Source organism: Urocitellus parryii, chromosome 10 (genome assembly GCF_045843805.1).
Source record: "Urocitellus parryii isolate mUroPar1 chromosome 10, mUroPar1.hap1, whole genome shotgun sequence".
NCBI classification, from domain to species: Eukaryota; Metazoa; Chordata; class Mammalia; order Rodentia; family Sciuridae; genus Urocitellus; species Urocitellus parryii.
Window position 1 is genome coordinate 92,969,419 of NC_135540.1, and position 22,221 is coordinate 92,991,639.

At 32.4% G+C, this 22,221-nt stretch overlaps 1 pseudogene; it reads left to right on the forward strand.

Annotated features, from left to right (window-relative positions):
* Positions 1-2,554: 2,554 nt before the first annotated feature.
* Positions 2,555-18,996, forward strand: LOC144257241 (UDP-glucuronosyltransferase 2B17-like; annotated as a pseudogene).
* Positions 18,997-22,221: the final 3,225 nt, after the last annotated feature.

Here is a 22,221-nt window from a genome sequence, read left to right on the forward strand (position 1 = left end):
CACTATGAGTTTACCTAGAAACTGAGGAAAAAGAAGAAATATAATAGATTAGATGAAAGAGTAGAAAGTCAACCTTATTTCATATTTCATACTTTTTCACAATTTTCTGAATTGTCTCAAATTGAGCTTGTACTATTTTCATAAGGATATAACAGAATGAGAACAAATACATGTTTTTAATTAGTTCACCAACTGAGGTTGTATTACTCTACCTTTTTTGTGTAATATCTTCGACAGCTTTGGACCACAAACCTGTGAGACAAAGATTGAACATAAGTTAATGCTGTTATAGTTTACTGGAATCACACAGAGTACCTTGATGCCCCATGCAAGTCACAGAAATAACACAATGGTCTCCCTACAGAAAATAATTATAATTTTGAAGAAAGCTCTGGACAAAATTCAGTCGGCATGGTCAATATTTAGAAAAGTTTTAGCTTGTTTATCTCTTCTCTAAATTTTTTTTTAAATATAAGCTCTCTATATTACAAAATATACATTTTATGTTCAAAAGTTGCTCATTATTATACAGTGAGAAAAGAACAAATCCTGCATATAAAATGCAATTAAGAAAAGAAAAGCAAGTATACAGTTTTGAAAACACAAGTAGTGAAACTTTTGTCTCCCCCACATTTTTCTTCTTTTTGTGGGGAGAAGTGTTTATAGTTTGAATCTTGAATGTATCCCAAAGGATTGGTCCCTGGCTCAAGGCACCACTTGTAGGGGGTAGAATTTTTAGATTTGTCAGGCCCAGTGGAAGAAAGTTAGGTAATTTGGCATATGCCCTTGAAAGGAATATTGGGATGTAAGCCCCTTCTCTTCCTCTCTCTATGTCTCTTTTTAAATTCCTAGCCCATTTCTATGCCATACTCTCCTACGGTAATGTACCCCTTCAAAATCAGCCCAAAGCAATGGTGCCAACAGACTACAAAACGTCCAAAACTGTGAGCCAAAATAATATTTACTCCCTTATCAGCTCATTATCTCAGGAATTTTATTAGAATAACAATGAAAAGTTGACTAACACAACAGGGATTAATTTGAATGATATGTGATTGCTGTTATTTTAGATAATAATTTAGCAATTGGTATGTATTGAGGATCTCAAATAAGAATAATTTTCAAAGAATCCCTTTACCAGGAGCTTTCTAAAAGGTGAGGTGATTTGATCAAAGGTTGACCATATCTACACTGGAGAAATGCTGGCTGAACCTCTTTGATTGTGGTATAAGTGTTCTCTTTGGGACACAGAAAGGTGAGAAGAAAGACCACTCATACCCAGTTGCATATAGCACATTCTACCAAAGTATCAACTGGATATCAGGGCAGAAGTTGCCATATAGAAATAATAACCTAAGAAATATGATAATTTAAATATGTAGCTATACATGTATACTCCTATATTCTAAACAGGACTCTTGGAACAGTTTCATTGAAATTCTAAACCATAGCACTGTAATCATAAAAATCTTAACCTTATTGAAGGAGTAATTTAAGGGGTGGTGATTGGAAAAGTTCAACAAATTATAAGATAAGCTACATAGGAATACAGACCTGAGAGAAATTGAATAAAGTTTCATCTGTAACTTCCTTTTAGTACTCCTACATTGAAAAACATAATAACAAAACTAAAATGATTCTTCAGATAACTTGAATGCAACACATTGCTTATTAAAACAACAATGATAAATATCTAAAGGTGAGTTAAGTTCCTAGGTATTTTATTTTTTAAAATTTTTTAGTTGTATATGGACATGATGACTTTATTTTATTTATTTATATTTATGTGGTGCTGATGATCAAATCCAGTGCCTCACACATCAGGGAAGTGTTCTACAACTGAGCCACAACTCCAGCGCCAGTTCCTATGTATTGTCTGCTTCCAAGAACACATTAAAAAAAAAGTAACATTAGATTAGATTAGAATGTTTTACACTACTGTTAAAAAATATTAACAATAACTCTTAAAAACAGTAAGGTAGACATCATTCAAGTATCTGCATCACTGAAATCATATTTTCAGTAGGGGAGTCTTGTGGTTTGAACATAACTTGTCACCACCCATGTTTGTGTTGAGGTTTGGTTGTACAATATTGAGAGGTGTGATTATTTTAGTCAACTTTTTCATCACTGTGACCAAAATACCTAAGAACAACTTAGAGGAGAAAAAGTTTATTTGGGGCTTCAGGATTCAAAGGTCTCTGTCCATTGATGGCTATGGCCATTGCTCTGAGCCTAAGATGAAGTAGCACATCCTGAGAGAAGGGCTCATCAAAGAAAAGCCACTCAGCTTATGTCAGCATCTGGAAGGAAAGAGGGAGAGAGAGAAAGAGAGAGAGGCACCACAGGAGAGATGAACCCTTCTAGGGCATACAAACTTTTATAACCTTGAGGTACTCTACCTTGTGTTTGTCCTTCTATCATCCACATGATCAGCCTTTACAATTGTACTTTGAAGTGCAGGAGTTATACTTTAACTTTGGATTGATTTATCCTGAGACATATAAGCCTGAGAAATTGAAGAAAAGAAGAGATGCTAATGTAAAAGAAGCATTACACTGTACCAAGATGTCTGTGAAAAGGAACTTGGTTCTTCTGCTGATACAACTGATGTGTTACTTTAGCTCTGGAAGCTGTGGAAAAGTGCTGGTGTGGCCCACAGAATACAGCCATTGGATCAACATAAAGACAATCCTGGATGAACTTCTCCAGAAAAGTCATGAGGTGACTGTTCTGACATCAACAGCTTCCATTCTTATTAATCCCAACACAACATCTGCTATTAATTTTGAGGTTTACCCTGCATCTTCAAGTGAACAACATTTGGAAGAACGTTTCTCCAAATGGTTCCATGAATGGATTTATGATACTCCAAAAGCTAACTTTTGGGAAGTTTTTTCATTAGCACAAAAAGCTTCCAAGGAATATTCTGATACAATTGAACAACTCTGTAGAAATGTAATTTTAAACAAGAAACTTATGATGAAACTACATGAATCAAAATCTGATGTCGTTTTGCAGATGCTATTGGTCCCTGTGGTGAGCTGCTGGCTGAGCTACTTAAAGTACCATTTGTATACACTCTCCGCGTTACTCCTGGGTATACATATGGAAAATACAGTGGTGGACTTACATTCCCTCCTTCCTACGTGCCCATTATTATGTCTGAATTAAGTGACCAAATGACATTCATGGATCGGATTAAAAACATAATGTATATGGTCTATTTTGATTTTTGGTTCCAATCATTTGATGTGAAGAAATGGAATCAGTTTTACAGTGAAGTTCTAGGTAAGCTGGTTCTTTAATTAGTACTGTGAAACCTAAATTTCCTGTGACTTTGAAGCTGAGCTTGCATGAATATAAAATCAGAAGAATTTTCTTTTCTGTAAGTAAAAGGATGGAATGAAAATATAAGATGAACAAGTAGTCTCACCAATATAAAAGGGCCCTTATATTATAGGGCCAGTTAGAAACCAGTGGCAATTACTTATTCAAATACTTCAGGAAATAATAACCTGCAAATTGAATCATGGAAGTTTTCTCTGGAGCAATTACATATGCATTTTACTATTCTTTTCATCTTTAAGGACAGTCATTGTTAATCTCACTAAATGTTTTAATGATGATAGGCATGTACATTAATAACATACACATGTATTACTAGCACAACCATATATATGTACCATGGAGGAAATTGTTTACTTTTGAATAGCTTTGTTTCCTCAGTTAGAAATTTAAAAACAATATCTATTTGCATTGCTGTGAAGATTCTTTCACAGTTAACAGTGTCTCTCTATCTCCGGCACAGAAAGTTATAAATTGTGATACCTTATATTTCATATTCCTTTGATAAAAACAAACAAATCATCTGTTAAGTCCTAAAACCTTGGTGTAGAGTAAAACCATACCTTATTAGTCTTATATTTTTTAAACTGCATTTACCATTTAAGACAATATGAACTAAATTAAGCATGAGAACCAATCTCTATTTTAATATTTGTGTAAACTTTCTGGCTTTTGCTAAAAAAAAATATACATATATATATTTACTAACTTAATACTATTGATCTCTTAATATGAGGCAAATGCAGTAGAGGTCATTAGGAATTCAGGCATACTCACTAAATCATTACAGTTCACTTGAAGAATCAAGGATCAAGGGAATGGTTTGCTCAATTATAAGAATTAGACTGAATACTACTGGAAAAGATATCTCTGCAGTTATGGGAGCACTTATTGTTAATGGATTTCACAAAAATTCAAAAATTTAGGTTACTTTTGAAGTTTTAGAGAGAAAATAATATAAAATGCATGTTTATTTCCATGGAGGCTTAGGTTAATAATTTAATTATCTGTGATTGTAAATATACAAATGGAACACTAGAAAGTACCCACACAACTAGTTTATGTACATATTAACATATGTAAAACATATCAAATATAGTATGCAAAAATGTACCCTGAAAAACATATCAATTGTAGTATGCAAACACAGGAACACACACATACACAAGTGTATTTGAACACCTTGCCTACACAAATCCAACTCATTTCAAGGCAAATATATCAAGCATTCAAGGTACATGTCTCTCATTTTCTTTTCTTCTCTTTACTCCATTCAGGGAGACCCACTACAATATATGAAACAATGGGGAAAGCTGATTTTTGGCTCTTTCGAACCTATTGGGATTTAGAATTTCCTCGTCCATTCTTACCAAATTTTGACTTTGTTGGAGGACTCCACTGTAAACCTGCCAAACCCCTCCCTAAGGTAAATCTTCTCTTGTTTGTTTTGTTCTGTTTGATTAACATTTTTGGTAGAAATGACTCTGTATTCTTAATTCAAAATGTTTAACTCAGAGATATGAAAAGCAAGATAAAGAGTTCTGCCAATTACAGACCCAGGCATTTCTATGTCATCACATGTAACAGCATTTCATATTATCATAGAAGAAAGTAGGATATTGGGTATCCTTTGGGAATAGTCAGGAAAATTAAGGCCTTCATTATGTAATACATAATAAATAATCAATCATTTATTCTAATAAATATAAAGAATATTTATTAAGTAACTGTCATATACCAGAGATAAGTGCTGTATATAGAGAGATATAAAGTTGGCACAGTTTCTGCATCAACCAGACCTTATATTCAAGCTGGATACAGAGACTGTAACAAGTAATAAATTCGTGTGAGTTATCATAAGGAAATTATACAATACTAATGAAACCTCCAGCAAAGATCATAAAATAAATCCTAAAATACTTGATAACTAAGGTGAATTTTAAAGAATCCACAGGATAGGAAAAGAGGTTGAGGGAGAGAGGGAGACACAAAAGGAAAGGCACATACAATAGTAAGGGAAACTCCCAAGAACTTCCAGAGTGGTTCAGCAGGAAAAGGCTCAGCAAAGAGCAGATGATGCTAAAGAGGTAAGTGAAAGCCAGATAGTTAGTAGGAGTTTAAAATATCTGTGAAGCACATTGGGTAGCCAATGAAAGGAGTTAAGCAAAAGAGAAATGTGAATAAAGTTTCCATTTTGAAAAATCTCAAAATGCAGTCACCAAGTTGGATTTTAGAGGGAAAGACAATGCAGAGGAACCACTCAGGAATTTGTTGCAAGACTGGAGATAACAAAGATGTAAACATGGATGAGATTGTTCTTACATGTGACTATGCTTATTTATCTATTAAGAGTCAAATTTCATTTGTTTTACCTGGAAAATGTAGATAATACTGCTACACAATGTCCTTGGTACAAACATAGAATCCATAGCAATATTTGCTAATCTAATTATTCCTTTTTTGTTTCTATAAAATTATTTTTCCTTCTGAAAAACTGAAGTTTGTTATCTACTTTTTAAGACCCTAACTATACCAAAAAGGTAGGATTAATACTTGGAAATAGTAATATTTGAATATTTTTACATTTAATTCATTTTACCATACCCTAAACACTGCTGTGTACATGAATTTGGATTATATTCAAATTGAGAGAGAGAAACCCACAATATGGCTGAAACAAACTACCATAGATTTTCTCTTATAAATGTCGACAGCCCAGGTCTGGTATGATAGCTCTATTACCAATAATATTAATTAGGTAATGTGTTCCAGGCACAGTGGATACAATTTCATATATAATAGAAACTAGATTTCTGAAAAATCAACACTATATTTTCAACCAACGACCTAGAGAACAGATATTCTATCAATTTGCTTAAAGGTAAAGGCGTGAGTTTTGGCAATCAAATGAGTAAGTGGAATTGCTAAAATTATATTGTAAGTGTTCAAGCTCTTCACAACCTTTTAGCTTTAAAGGAATTGCTTTTCTCAGTGATATAAATGTGTGGCCTTTACTAGTCTTCACTCCAGCATTTGAACAACTCACCTGAGAACACAGATTATTACATCCTAAACCATGCTAGGGATGTTTAGCTTGAGAGAGCTTTCTGCCATATGCCAATCTTAGAGGACATCTCAGGAAAACTCCATTGGAAAACTCAGGTCTCAACATCACAGCTTCCTGACAGAATGAACATAGAAAATATATACTGCAAACATAATGATGATCTAAGTTTTCTTGTCATTTATTTCTGAGCACAGCCCTTTAGTTTACAATTACAAAATCATTCTGTCAGCAAATAGGATAATATTTCATAGGAGGAAACAGAAGAGTCTAAAACATTTTAAATAAATACAAGGCTTAGAAGCAAACTTCATTTGCCATACTGCTATGTGATCTGTAAAGAGTGGCTTTTTCCCTACCTGTTAAAGGCACCAACACATTGAGATCTTATTCAAGCCTCATTTTCAATAGAATTATTTTGTTGTTTGTGATAAGTTCCATACAATACAAACAGAAAACAAAAAGTTAGTGAAAGTTCTCAATAAAAATTGAGACACAGTTATTGTAAGTTTTAAGCCATTAACCTCTTACCTTGAGAGATTTCCCCATTCACAGTAGGAGAAAGAGACTTTGTCAATAAAAGGGAAAAGACAGCAGAGAGAGGAGGAGGAGGATGAGAAGGTAGATAGCAGTGTGATCATGATAAGGAATAATAGTAGCAAGTGTTATTTAATAGAATAAACAAGATTAGAATACAGGCCAATATTAGAAACACTGTCTTCTTGATCTTTATTATATAAAGTAATGCTACCCCAAATTACTTGCTTTTCCATTATTAATTAGATTCTCAGACAATTTCTGTATTGTTTAAATACAGAAATTTGTCAAAATGACAAAGAGCCAAATGTATCAATACTCTTAACAATGCAAATAGCCTTGGGTTTCACAGTATACCAATTGTAATTATACAAACAAAAAATCAAATGAATGTAATCTGTGTTCATGGCAGTTACTTATAGAACACATATTGGAAAAATGTCTTACATAATTAATTAACACATTAAGTGATGTCATACATTAAGTAATGATTTTAAAACTTATTCTGGTATGTACCACACCATCACAATCACTTTATTTACTTATATATTTATTTTTATCTGTCTTTTTGTACTATGGATTGAACTCATCTGCACTCAACTACTGAGACATATCCCCAGCCCTAGTTTGCATTTTATTGAGAGACAGCGTATCACTGAGTTGATTAGTGCTTCCCTGTTGCTGAGGCTGGCTTTAAACTTGAGATCCTCCTGTCTCAGACTCCTGACCTGCTGGGATTACAGGCGTATACCACCTTACCCAGTACAATTACTTTAAAATTTAATGCTTCACTACATTAAGTCATAACACAAGTTTAGTTGGAGACTGAAAGGCAATAATATATTATGACTATAATAATATCATTATTTTGTGAGAAGAAAAGATATACAAAAGAATTTTAATCTTCTATTTATATTATATATGTGCATGTATCTACTCATGTACTTACATGAACAGAAAAAAAGACCACAATGAAACAGTTCAAATTTTGAACCAACAGTATCTCTAAATGAACCAAAGTTCATTTTGGCAATCTTCTTAAACATTACATATTTTTTTCATGCTCTTCCAAATTTTCGTATGATTAATTGGTTTTTCCTTTTAAAGTAATGTTGCAGAAAGACTGTGACCTGTCTATGTCAGGGATTAATTGGTTTTTAAAAAGGGTATATTTATAAAACAGTAGTAGTGAGAAAATCTTTGTACAACAAAGATGAAGAACATTTTGAGCAGGGAGAAAATATATTGAATATATTACTGTACACGTTGCTCTGGGTTACTGGAATCACAAAATAACTGAATGTGTCACAAGTTCCTAGGAGTAGTGCAATGTCCACTATATGTGAATGAGCTACTCAACAAGTTGACCTGTTCTATAAAAGGTCCAGAGGCAGTCCCACTGTGGTGCAAGAGCTCCCATGGTTCATAATGTGGTGAAAATAAGGGTTCTTCACAGCCACTGATACACAGTTGATTCTCGTAGAACTTCAATATCATTAAAAAATTTCAGGGCAAAGTATGAGACATATAAATAACCCAAAGATATGATTACTTAAATATATGTATCATTCCAATGAAGTGAAAATGCTGATTATGGATCAGTATAGTTCTGGACATGTACAGGATTGTTAGGAATCTTAGAATTATGTAAAAGGAAGTCCAAACCATAATATTAATCTTCTGAATGCTAGTGATTGTTAATCTCCAGTTTTTATGGGCTATTTTAGAGGAAAACTTGGGAAACTCTCACAAATTGTAAAGTAAGGAATGAAATACTATAGAAATAGGAAACATAAAAATGTACAAAAATCCTTTTCTTCTGGGCTCACAAGGACAGAAATAAGTACTAATAATTCCAAACTAAAAAATCATCCAGATAACCTGCCTGGAATAAAATCAAGTGAAGTACTATAACAACAAGAATTATAACCAAGTACTAGCTATAGTGTTTAACAAAAAAAAATAACATTAGTAATGAATAAAATTATGAATTAAGTATTTACATACAATAATTTCTAATATCATCTCTTGATCTAACATTATCTATTTAATGGCACTATGTCATTTCTTACAAACATAAACACACACACACATTTCCACAAGTAAGCCTAATGGAACCTTCTATGTCATTACACACATCTTTTTCCAAAGAAAGTGAGTGACTGGGTCAGTTTAAAAATATCCATAACTCACAAATTCTAATAATACATGCTTTTCTCTTCTTAGTTTACAAACCAATAATTTCTTTGCTTTTCCTACATTTTTATTGGTTCATTTAATTTGTACATAATGATGAGATCTGATGTTACATATTCATATATGTACACAATATAACAGTACAGTCTGGCCAATAAAACTTCCCAGAAATTTTCCTTCCCTTCCCACCTCCCTCCCATTGGTCCTGTTCTCCTCTTATCTCCCTTTGATTTCCATGAGATCCACCCTCATTTTTTCCATTTTCCCTCTCTAGCTTGCAAATATGAGAGAAAATATACAACCCATAACTTTCTGAGTTTGACTTATGTAATAGACTTATTAAGTTTGACTTAATGTAATAGACTCTATTTCCATTCATTTTTGTAAATGACATAATTTTATTTATTATTTTCGTTGAATAAAACTCCATTGTGTATATATATACCACATTTTCTTTATACAGTCATTCATTGGCAGACACCTAGGCTGGTTCCATAGTTTGTGTATTATGAGTTGTACTGTTATAAAATGGTTATGCATGTATCACTGTTATATATGCATGTATCACTTTAACTCTTTAGGATAAATACTGAAAATGGTATACCTGGGTCATATGATATTTACATGCTTACTCTTTTGAAAAATACCCATGCTGATTTCCATAGTGGTTGTACTCATTTACAATTCCTCAAATAGTGTTAAAATTTTTTTCTGCATATCCTCTCTAGCATTTATTATTCTTTTTATTCTGGATGACTACTATTCTGACTGGTGAAAGATAAAATCTCAGTGTAGTCTTCATTTCCCTTGTTTCTAATGATGTTGAATATTTTTTGTTTCTATATTTTTGTTGGCTCTTTATATTTATTCTTCCGAAAAGCATCTTTTAAATTCATTTTCTCTTTGATTATTTGGGTTGTTTGATTTTTTTGGTGAAAAGTTTTTGGAATTTATATATTCTAAATATTAATCATTTGGCAGAAGGTGTTTTGCAAAGATTTTCTTCCATTTCATAAGTTATCTCTTCACAAATCGAATTGTTTCCTTTGCAGTTCAGCTTTTTAATTTGATGCCTTCCAATTTATCTACTCTTGGAATTATTTCCTGACCTTTTAGGGGTTCTATTTGAGAAAGTCATTGCCTGTGTCTATATGCTGGAGTGTTGACCCTACAGTTTCTCCTAGGAGTTGTATAGTATTAGTTCTAATTTCTAGTTTTTTGATCCATTTTTAGTTGATTTTTGTGCAGGTTAAGAGATAAGGGTATAGTTTCATTTTTCTGCAATTTTCCCAGCATCATTTATTTAAAAGGCAATCTTTTCTCCAACATCATGTGTGTGTTTTTCTCTGTGTTTTCTATTCTATATTCCTGGTCAATATGTCTTATTCATGTCAGTACCACATAGTTTTTGTTACTATAGATCTGTAGTATAATTTAACGTCAGATATTGTGATGCCTCCAGCATTGCTTTTTGGGCTTAGAATTTCTTTGACTATTATGAGTCTTTTATTCTTCAATATGAATATTAGGATTATCTTTTCTAGTTCTGTGAAGAATGCCATTGATATTTTCATGAGGATTATATTGAATCTGTATATTGCTTTGGATCGTTGGTAATTTTAACAATATTAATTCTATCTATCCATGAACATGAGGGGTCTTTCCATCTTATTTTCTGTCTTCTCTAATTTCAATCTTCAATTTCAGAGGTCTTTTAACTTTTTTGTTAGATTTATTCCTAGATTGTTGTTGTTGTTGTTGTTATTTGTTTGTTTTGAGGCTATTGTGAATGAAATAATTCTCTTGAATTTTCCTCTGCAGATTCATTGTTGGTATATGGGAAAGCAATTGATTTTTGTATGTTGATTTTGTAACCAGGTGCTTTGTCAGATTTGTTTATCATCACTATCAGTCTTTTGGTGGAGCGCCTTGGCTCTTCTATGTATAGGATCATATCATCTACAAACTAATAATTTGACTTCTTCCTGTTCTGTTTTTCTGTCTCTTATTTATCTATCTTTCCTTGTTGCTATTTTAATGGTTTTGGAATTGGTTTGTTCTTCTTTTTGAAGGGCCTTGAAATGAGAAATTAGGTTTTTTTATGTGGGATCTTTATGATTTTATTATACAGGCACTCATAGCTACAAACTTTTCTCTTAGAAATTCCTTCATTCTGCCCCAGATGTTCTGATATGTTGTATTACTATTCTCACTTGAGTCTAAGAATTTTTAAATTTCTCCCTTAATTTCTTCTATAATCCATTTTTATACAATAGAGATTGCCCAATCTCCATATGTTCATATAGTTTTTGTATGGTTCTGTCATGTTGATTTCTAATTTCATCCAATTATGATCTGGTAGAATATAATGAGTAATACCAATTGTTTTGTATTTCATGAGAGTTGCTTTGTGGTGTTAAATATTGTCTCTTTTGGAGAAGGTTTTCTTGAGATGGTGAGAAGAAAATGTATTCAGATGCTGTTGAATGAAACATTATATATATATATATATATATATATATATATATATATATATATATAAGTTCATTTGACTTATAATACTTTTCAGGTCCAAAGAATCCTTACCGGTTCTATGTCTGGATGACCTACCAGAAGATGAGAGAATTGTGTTGAAATTACCAAGTTACCAAGTATTATTTTACTCAGGTCTATCTGAGGCTTCAATTTGACTAATGTCTCTTATATAATTAGTTGGATCCATGTTTATGACTTAAATATTTATACTTGTTATATCTTCTTGTTGGATTATTAATTTTACCAGTATGAAGTGGCCAGCTTTGTCTCTTCTGATTAATTTTGGTTTGAAGTCTGTTTGTCAGATATAAGAGTAGATAATCCCGATTATTTTCTGATTCCATTTGCATAATGTATCAATTTTTATCTTTTTGCTTTTAGCTTATGGCTGTCTTTACCTGTAAGATGTGTCTTTTATGAACAACATATTATTGGGTCTTGTTTTATAATCCATTCTTCCAGACTATATGTTTTAAATGAAGAATTGAGATGATTTACATTCAATGTCATTACAAAGAGACATTTATTAATTCCTGTCATTTTGATTCATTTATGTTTAATTTGGTCCTATTTTTCATTTCTTAGCTACTCTTCCAATAAGATTTGTTCATTTGTAAACTTCAGAGTTTGTTGTTTATTTGTTCTATATGGACTCTTTCATTAAATAATTTCTGGTTTAGTTGTTATGAATTATTTTGGTTTTTCCTTATCTTGGAAGGATTCTATTTCATACTTGATTTTGAAAGATAGCTTTTCTCAATATAGCAATCTTGCTTTACAGTTAATTTCTTTCAGGACTTGGAACTTATTTTTCCAAGGTATCTCCTAGCTTTTAGAGTTTGTACTGAGAAATGAGAAGTGCTTCTTATTGGCTTGCCACTTAATGTGACCTGACAATTTTCTCTTAAGGCTTTTAAAATTCTATCCTTGTTTTTTTCTATTAGGCATTTTAATTATAATGTGCTGTAGAAAGATTCTTTTTTGGTCCTGTGTATAAGGGGTTCTTTTTCTGTATATGTCCCTCTCTATCTGGATATCTACCTAATTATCAAGCTTTGTAAAACTTTATGTTATTCTTTCTGTAAAGAAGTTATTAATTTCTTTCAGCCTGCATCTTGAAAACCTCCTGAATATCAATGATTCTTAAATTTTATCTCTTAATAGTGTCCCAGCATTCTTGAATATTCTCATCACAGTTGATTATTTTCTTTACTTTAGTACTGTCTGGATATTCAAAGCTGGCCACTCTTTCATATCTGATATTCTGTTTTCAGTATTGTCTGCTGTACTACTGTACTGTAATATTGTCAACTGAACTTTCATTTGATTTAATTTGTCTTTGACTTTCAAGATTTATTTTGGTTCTTTTTCAATATTTCTATCTTGTTGAATTTTTCATTTATATTCTGTAAAGATTTTTTAATTCATTCAATTGTTTTTCTGTGTTCTCTTAGAACTCATTGATCATTTTTATAATTTATTGATCATTTAAAAATATAATTTCATTGATTATATTTTATAATAATTTAAAATTTACTTTTTTAGTTGTTTAGCCAATATTTTTTTTTATAATTTCAATCTTTGGCATCAGTTGTTGGTAAATTAGGAGCTTTAAGTGATTTTATGTAACCTTATTTTTACATAATTTTTATCGTCTTGTGTTGGGTTTTATGCATCTGTTAGGAGGGATTTCTTATCCATGTTTTTTTTTAAAAAATAATAGTTATAGATGGACACAATACCATTATTTTATTTATTTTAGGTTTTTTTATGTGGCACTGGAAATCAAACCCAGTTCTTCATGTGTACGAGGCAAGCACTCTACCACTGAGTCACAATCCCAGCCCTCTTCCACTTTTTTAAAGGCACACTATTTACTTTCCAAAGTGTCCTAGCATGATCTGGATTAGGACTCCTTATAAGTATTGTATTCACAGCCTTTGAATTAATTCTCTCTACTTTTCCTGTGACAGTGGATTTCCATAGGGAGAAACCATGAAACCACCCCCAACTGTTTCTATTTGACTCCTTATCATTAGTTTGAGTTTTGTCTCTTCTGTTCTATGTATTAAAGTATAGTTAATGATTGAATGCCACTAGTTTTCATGTTGAGCAAGATGAACTGTATTTTGGTTGAACTTATTTCAGCAGTAGACTTTTCTACCCTGTGAACCTGTAGAGTCACTATAGATTTCCAGCTATTCACAGAAAAGGGGGAAATAAATAATAACTGATACAATAATATACAGCATTAAAATAAATACCTGGATTCTACACTGACTTCTAAAATGTTAATTGCTACAAAAAAAAAAAACAGAAAAAGTAGGTCAGCAATTGCCAGCAACAAAGCAGTGCATGAATATAAACTAAATCTGACATTAAAACAAGAAACAGGTCATCCACAGAAGTAATAATTGCAACAACATTAATGGTGGGCTCAAGAGTTTTATAAACCAATTAGTTTAAAGATGGCAAAAATACAGTCAGTATTAGGACATAATGTGGGATAAGAAGATAGGGGAAAAAAGTTTGAAATTTTAAAAAGTGAAGAGAGAGAATGCAGAAGAGAGAGCAGGTGATAGTTATAAGGATGGAGGAGAAAATAGGAGAAACACATAAATGGAGAGAGAAAAAGAGAATAGATTTTCGCTATAACCAGGAATATAAAAGAGAGATAAAGAAAGAAACAAATAAAAACAATACAAAACAAAACAAATATTTACAGACCAAAAAACCCTAACCCTCAAAAGACAACACAAGAAAAAATAACTACATTTAAAAAAAATGCTAAGGTTGAAAAAAAAGAAATAAATGTATATGGATATGTATCCATAAATCAATCAGTAATGGAAGAATACACAAACACACAGAATAAGAAAAAGTAAAAATATTCTTAATTATAAATGAAAGAATCATTTCTACTGAGGTGGCCAAAATTGTCAGAATGGATGGTTACTGACGATACTCAACCGTTTTTCATTTCATTTCTTCTTTAGCTATTTCCTAAGACTAAGAGCAAAGGTTGGATTTTGTTATTCCCTTCCTCTTTTTGTGTTTTTCTCTGAGCTACCACTAGGAATGGCCTAAGACTGAAGGTGTTTGAAATAATTCTCAGCTTCCCTTCTTACCAGTATGACATAGGTTGGAATGGGAAGAAGTGTCAGTTGGAGCTTTGTGTGCACAAACCAGATCTATGCACTCCTGGGGTGGGGTTGCTGCAGTGTTCTATAAGATGAGTTCTGATGCAGGAAACTTAGGTCTAATCAGACCTCATGGGTTTTGTTTGATGTATACTCTGAAGAAATTAGATGGACACACACCTAGGGTCTGGCAGTTGCTTATCTCTGTAGGGAGTCTGAATCTCAGAAGTCTCCTAAGAATTCTACTCATTTCACAGGGGAGCTGATCTTCCAGACATTCTGCTGTTCACCTGCACAGTTTTCTTAGACTCAGTCACTGAGTCTTTCCATAAGTGCCTATTCAGATTCTCACCTACTTCAGCTTGTCACAAAGGCCATCAGCTCAAAGAAAAAGCAACTTGTGCTCCCCCTTTGTTTTTCTGGCTTGAATCCACTGGGATAAAATCTTATCTATGCCTCTTTCACTCCCATTTAGCTAGGTACACTCTAGGCCACACAGTAGGCAGTACAGCAGTGTTTGCTCAGATCTCCCAGTTCTGGTAACAGAGACTGGAGCAAGGCCACCTAAAGATGAATCCACCTCATCTCTCCCCAGGCAGTAAAAAAACAGCCCTTTTCAATCACCAGTGCACACTGGAGTCTCTGGATCAGCTACGTTCATGTTGCTTCTCTGTTCTCAGGTTTTTTTCATACCAAATATGTCCACTGTGTTTATCCCTGCATTTTTCATTTCTCTGTGGTATACAGCACCATTAATACTGCTTTAGCTGCTTCCACAGTTTGGTTTCAATGTAATCTTCTTTGTTTAATGAACCCAGACTTCTGAGTCTCTGACTTTCCAGTATTGAATTTTAGTGAAATCCTTCTTTCACCCACCTCACTAAGAAGCAGTATTCTCACTGCTTATATTTTGATCCTTGGAGCAACTAGAAAGTCATCCTTCCTCTAATCTGACATCTTGTATCCCCTCCCTCTTCATTTTTTTGATGGAGAAAATGTTTCATTCACAGGAAATGGAAGAATTTGTACAGAGTTCTGGAGAAAATGGTATTGTAGTGTTTTCTCTGGGGTCGGCGTTTTCTAAAATGCCAGAGGAGAAAGCCAATATAATTGCATTTGCCCTTGCACAGATTCCACAAAAGGTAAGAAAAAGTGCCCTCTTAGTGGCCAAATATGTAAAAAGTCTGTTAAACTTTATAAAGGGTTTGCTTAATGAAGCATCGTTTGTGAAACATAACGTATTGTGATATCTCTAATTCATCTCAAAAATCATGTTTTAAACAAAAATATGTGTGGTTATTCTAAACAGTAGAGAATGTTTAATTCATGTTAATATTAACATTGTGATCATAAAGAATATATTTTACAGGTCCATTGCGAAATTTAATTGTATCACAGGCATATATTTATACAGATATCACCTTCGTCCCTGCTACTTCTTCCTTTTCCTTGCAGGATCCCTGAGGGCACTGTGTACATGGTCAATGTTATCAGAAAGCTATAAAAAGTTAACTCATAACTGGACCACCAAAATAATGCTAAGCAGCTATTGAAGAAGGCTGAAATTGATCATGATTTTGGATACCCCAGGCAATCCCTTATTCCTTGCTTACCCTCATTTAAGAATAGTATTCTTGCAATGACATTCTACTTCCTCTTTGGCCCAGAACAATGGAGTCTGCCACATATGGACTGAACTTCTGAAACTGTAAGCCCAAAATACATCCCCTCCCCATTAAAAAAAAAAAAGTATAATTTTATTTAACAAACTGTTCCTGGAGTTTTGAGGAGAAAGGCTACCCAAACCATTGGGCCAAATTCCCACTCAGTCACATGTATTTGTAGAAAAAGAAAAAAACAGCTTGCACTAGCGGGCAGGATCCTGACAATGTCAGAAATTAGAGAAAGTGCAGAGATTAGTTCTGCCTTTGAAGTGGACCCTGTGCATTATAAATGTACCTCAAAGGACTTTGCTTCTAAAACATCAGATTAATACTTTTTAAGAGGAAAGAAGAGAGTATAAGGAAGAGTCAAGCAAAAGCAAGCCTGGCATGGGCTGAAATTCAAAAGTTCCCACCTCCATAATATGCTTTAATACCACAATTTCTAACATAACCACTCTTGTGGTTTTTGAGTGTTTTCCATCTGCTTTGTAGTTTCCTATCTAATATAGGCTTCTCCTAATCACCCAATTATTTTTCCTTCTGTAGACCTAAATTTACTTTGCTGCTCCCATTGCATATAGAATATAAGCACTTAGAAATTATACTACAGTTCATGAAGATTGCTTTTAATTTCCAGAGTCAGCTCCTTATTTTGTTCCTAGACATGAAAACATCTTAGATATATATAAGACTACTAACAAAATTTGTACTGCATCATTAAATGATAACACACAGTTTTAAAACATTTAGCAACGTCACAATTTTGAACTTTATTTCAATATCCATGTAATTATTTGTAAGTTGCAAATGGGTTATTCTTTTTAAAACTTAAAGAAATTCAAAATTCACCAATATTGATAGAAGTGTGGGTTAAGATACATTATACCAGTAAAAGGTTTCTTATACGTAGTGTTTAATAAATTGAAGTCTGAAACAAGTTACATGTAATTCCTAGTTAGTATTCATTTATTTCTAACAGTAGCTGACTGCATTGGTTTGCTTTTGTCTCTAAAAAACAATGCAAACTGAAATAAGCATTTTAAGCAATATATGTCCTGTCTAATCTATGTCACTCACAAGAAATAACCATAATGATATTAATCTGGAAAATGAAATCTAGGATAAAATGCATAAAACAAAATAATAATGGAGTTTTAGTTTGTATTTTCATAATTCTTGTTACTTAAAATTGTACTTAATTCCTTATGTGTTAAATGTTGAACTAGATGATCTCTTAAATTTTTAGAATGCAAACATGCTATAACATTAAACTTGAAATCATAGAATAAGGTACATTCTTTACCAAACAGGTCATCTGGAGATATCAAGGCAAGAAGCCAGATAAATTAGGACCCAACACTCGAATATACAACTGGATCCCCCAGAATGACCTTCTTGGTAAGACTGATATAAGTCCTGAAAGCATGAGCACCATCAATCTGGATGCTAAAAATTCAACAGGGAACATTTTATTCAATACTTGTTACTTAAAAAAAATCAAATGCAATGTTCAACTTCTTTTTAAATATTTTCCAGGCCCAGGGATGGTTTGAAAAAAAACAAAGGAAAAGCTGCAATTTTAATATACACTGTCATTATATACAGAATCCAAATTATCTTTATTTCTGGTGCAATTACCTCTGCAAGAATTTTTCACTCAGTTCCTAGATTGTCTCTCTGTGTTGTTGTATGTCTTTCACTTATTCTTTCCTCTCCTGCAGGTGTATTTCAAATACTTTTTAAAATGGCAGCCAGGATATTTTTTTTTTATGAACAGTGACTCTTTATTTTCTCTAGAAATTAATGCACAATCTTCATTATGAAGTGCAAACACATTTTGTAATGAAGTGTAGTCTCTCTTTTCCTGAATTCAGTACAATCACCATCTTATTCCCTGCTGCTTTGAGCATGCTACATAGCAAACTTAGCGACTTCAGTTTTTTTAATGAGATAATATGCTAACATGTCCTTCATGACCTTATTTTCCATAAGTGTATGTTGATTCTTTTACTAAAAAATATTCTATTTTTTCTACCTATTAATGTTGTATTCAGTATTCAAGTCTTAAGTTATGTACTCTCTCTTTCATGTAGTTTTCGGTTAGCACTCTAGTGGACTTAGGTGCTTGTTCCTCTGAGATATGAAAAAAACAATTGATGCACTGTCATGTTTACAATAATTTGTCACCTAAAATACACACTGGTCCCTTTAATGTCTTCTAATACACATTTCTCATTTTCTTTCTAAGATTTAAATTAATAATTTTTCTGACGTTAAATCAATCCTAGGTCATCCAAAAACAAAAGCTTTTATAACTCATGGTGGAACCAATGGCATCTATGAGGCAATCTATCATGGGATCCCTATGGTGGGCATTCCTTTGTTTGCGGATCAAGCTGACAACATTGCTCATGTGAAGGCCAAGGGAGCAGCTATTAGATTGGAATACAGAACACTGACAAGTGCAGATCTTCTCAAGGCCCTGAGGATGGTCATTAATAACCCTTTGTGAGTACAACAACTTTGACATTGGGTAATATTCATAGTGGGACTCTCTTCTCATTAACGAGTATAAATTTTAGCCCATTTTCAGGAGGGTAATATTTAATTAAGTAATTAATTTATATGTGACAGTGGAATTCATTACAATTCTTATTACACACACAACTTTTTATGTCCCTGGTTGTATACATAGTGTATTCACACCAAGTCATGTCTTCATACCTGTACTTTGGATAATAATGATTATCACATTCCACCATTATGAATAACCCCATACCCCCTCCCTTCCCTTCCCTTCCCTTCCCAACCTCTGCCATATATAGAGTTCATCTAAACTGCCCATGCTCCCACTCCCTATCCCACTATGAATCAGCCCCCTTATATCAAAGAAAACATTCAGCATTTGGTTTTTGGGATTGTCAAACTTTCCTTAGCATTATCTTCTCTAACTCCATCCATTTACCTGCAAATGCCATGATTTTATTCTCTTTTATTGCTGAGTAATATTTCATTGTGTATATATGATACATTGTTTTTATCCTTTCATCTATAGAAGGGCATCTAGGTTGGTTCCACAGTTTAGCTATTGGGAATTGTGCTGCTATAAACATTGATGTGGCTGTGGAGGAGGGTAATTTTGAAAGAATCTAAAGATTCAACCCATATTAAATCTATTTTCAATCAGTTTAACCATTACTGTTTCAGAGTTGTATACAACTTCAAATATCATAAGAATTTCAAAATTGCATTGATCTTGTAGATTACACAAGAAAATGATTACTGCACCATTTCTACACATACACAAAATGTTTGTCATATAGAGCCATTTGCAATGAGTATTTAATTTTTAAATATTACAGGACCTACAGAAGAAAAGAACTTATAGAGATATGACAGTATCTTAAATCCATACTTAAAATTTCTGTAATCATAAATTATTGTACTCAAAAATTATTTCACCAGTATTTATATTTTCACAGATTTTAATAACATATAACACACAATATACCATTTATCTCATTAAAGTGTGAATTAAAATTCAAATACATTTGATGTTTCCATAGTTATAAAACTCTTAAATAGTATAATTTTTGGAAATTTTATCACATCAAAAGAAATGTGACAATGCATTGAAGTAATTTCTTATTGCCTCCTAGACTAGGCAAATTCCATTTATTTTTTATCTCTATAGATCATCCTATTCTAAATATTTCACATAAAAAGATAATAAAAATTATGATCTTTTTCAATGGTTTCTTTCATTAGTGCTGTTAGTTTCATCATGCTTTGCCAAGGGTCAGCCTTTATTGTTTTTTTTATTGTTGAATAACATTGTGTGGTTGGAAATATTCAAAGTAATTTATCAATTCATCAGTTTATAAAGGTTTCTGTTTCCAGTTTTGATTATTATGAACAATGTTTATAATTTATATGAACTTAAGTATTCATGTTTTCTGGTAAATTCTAGGTATAGAACTGTTAGGTCATATGATAATTTTACATGTATAAAAGATCTGCCAAACTATTTTCCAAAGTAGTTGCAAACATTTTTGCAGCATACAAGCAATATAAGAGAGTTCCAATTTCTCCATATCATTGTTAGCATTTACTATCACCTTTTATTTTATTGTAGCCATCCTAGTGAAAAAGATTGTAGCTCACTGTGGTCTTGACTTGCATTCCATGATAGCTAAAGAGAATCATTTTTATGTGCTTTTTGGTCATTCACTTACCTTCATGAGAGAAATGTCAGTTCCAACCCTTTGCTCATTTTTAATCTGGTTATTTATGTTTTAATTATTGATTTTAATATTTCTCTATCTTTTATGGATATAAGTCTCATCAGATATATCATTTGCAAATATCTTTCTAACATTCCATATGGTTGATTTTTTTAACTTTGTGATAATCTTAGAAGCACAATAAAATTTTCTTCATGATATTTGATAAAACAAAACTTCAATAATTAACCTTTTTCCATACTGCAAAAGGAAATTATATGGAGTATGTAGTTTCTAGGTAGAATGACTGTCTTCAACTCAACTCTCATTTCTCCTAATGATAGTATTATTGTTTAAGGAAGGTATCACTTAAAGGACAAGTTCACAAATACATTTCCAAGAAAAACATAGTAGCACAATAAATACTCTGAGAGAAGTAAAGAAAGAATGGAAAAAGAGAATACAGATTAAAACATCAGACTTAAATATTAATATATCAGTTTTACATTATGTCCTAAAAGACTTTTTATTACCCTAACAATCTCTACTCCTTCTCCCTGAATCCCTTTCTTCTTGTATAATAGTCTTCTTGTTACTTTTATGTCACCTAACCTGCCAGATTCCACATATGAAGGAAAACACGCAATATGTTGAATTTCTGATTTTTTACTTATTTCACTTACTACTGAAATGTTTAATTCCATTTTGTGTTCATTCTTGTACAGGGTCAGAATTAGGGATCAAGGTGCAATCTTCTACATATGGCTATCCAGGTTTACCAGCACCATATTTAAAAAAGGATCTGTTTTCTCCAATGTGTATTTTTGGCAACTTTCTCAAGAATCAAATGGCTACAATTATACAGTTTTATTTCTTGAGCCCTAATTATATTTCATTGGTCTGTGTCTCTTTTTATCCCACACTATGTTATTTGTGTTACTATGGCTCTGGAGTCCATTTTAAAATCAGAATTCTGTTAATTCCAGCATTTCTCCTTTTGTTCAGAATTGCTTTGGATATTTGAGGTCTTTTGGGCTTCCATATAAATTTTATGATTTTTATTGTATTTCTGTGAAGAATTTCATTGGTATTTTGACATGGATTTTATTAAATCTGTAGATTGGTTTCAGCCAGATGGCTATTTCAACAGTATTCTTTCTGCTGATTCATGACTTTCCATCTTCCAGTATCTTCTTTCTTAAATATTCTATAAATTTCATTGTAGAAAAATTACACTTCCTTTATTACATTTATTCCTAGTTATTTTTCTTTGAAGGAATTGTCAAAAAAATATTTTTCTGATTTCTTTCCCACTGAGTTTGCTATTTATATATTTAAAAAGCTACTTTGTTTTGTGTGGCGATTTGTATATTGTTACTTTTCTGAGTTTGTATTTCATTATCAGATTTAAGTCTTCTAATGGATTCTTAAAGATCTTCGAAGAGGCAGAACATATGACCTGCAAATCCTATATCATGATCCAATTGGTGGGCACATTGGTGTCCTTACTTCAC